Here is a 1,392-nt window from a genome sequence, read left to right on the forward strand (position 1 = left end):
AAAAAAAAAAAAAAGAAAAAAAAAAAAAGAAAATACAAGCCAAAACATTTTGTGAGAAAATATTTGAAAATCACATATCTGATCATCAGATATCTGATTTGTATCCAGAATATATAAACAACTCTTACAATTTAATAATGAAAAGACACCCCAATTGAAAAAATGCGTTTAATATGGCTGGGCATGGTGGCTTACACCGGCAATCCCAGCACTTTGAGAGGCTGAGGCAGGAGGATCTCTTGAACCCAGGAGTTCACGACCAGCCTGGGTAATATAGGGAGACCCCATCTCTGTAACTAATTTGAAAATTAGCCAAGTGTAATAGTGTGCACCTGTAGTCCCAGCTACTCAGGAGGCTGAGGTGGAAGGATCACTTGAGCCTGGGAGGCTGCAGGGAGCTGAGATGGTGCCACTGCACTCCAGCCTGGGAGATAGAGCGAAACCCTGCCTCAAGAAAAAAAAAGAGAGAGACAGGAAGTCCCCAAGAATGAACAAATTTGTACTGGATATTTCGAGTAGCCTGGCTTTGTTGTCTCCTTTCTCTCCTCTCCTTTTTCCAGACATGGAAGCCATAAAGATGATACAGATCTGTATTTACTGAAATAGAAATATGTCCAAGACATATTGGTAAGTGGGGGGAAGGACAGTTCTAAAACATGTCAGGGTTAGGCAAAGACTTCTCAGGCATAACACCAAAAGCAAAAGTGGGCCGGGTGCAGTGGCTCATGCCTGTAATCCTAGCACTTTGGGAGGCCGAGGCAGGTAGATCACCTGAGCTCAGGAGTTCGAGACCAGCCTGGGCAACACGGTGAAACGCCATCTCTACTAAAATACAAAAAATTAGCCAGGCGTGGCAGCCTGCTCCTGTAATCCCAGCTACTGAGGAGGCTGAGGCAGGAGAATTGCTTGAACTGGGGAGGCAGAGGTTGCAGTGAGGCAAGATCACAACGCTGCACTCTAGTCTGGGCCGCAGAACAAGACTCCATCTCAAAAAAAAAAAACAAACAAAAGCAGAAGTGATAAAAGGAACAAAACTGACAAACTGGACTTCACCAAAATTCAAAACTTTTGTGTCTTCAAAAGACACCATTAAGAAAATGAAAATATGGCCTGACGCGGTGGCTCATGCCCGTAATCCCAGCACTTTGGGAGGCCAAGGCGGGCAGATCACTTGATGTCAGGAGTTCGAGACCAGCCTGGCCAACTTAGTGAAACTCCGTCTTTACTAAAAATACAACAATCAGCCAGGCGTGGTGGCAGGTGCCTGTAATCTCAGCTAATCAGGAGGCTGAGGCAGGAGAATCACTTGAACCCTGGAGGTGGAGGTTGCAGTGAGCCAAGATAGCGCCACCACACTGTAGCCTGGGCAACAAGGGGAGACTCCATCTCCAA

Source organism: Mandrillus leucophaeus, unplaced genomic scaffold (genome assembly GCF_000951045.1).
Source record: "Mandrillus leucophaeus isolate KB7577 unplaced genomic scaffold, Mleu.le_1.0 Scaffold93, whole genome shotgun sequence".
Lineage (NCBI taxonomy): Eukaryota > Metazoa > Chordata > Mammalia > Primates > Cercopithecidae > Mandrillus > Mandrillus leucophaeus.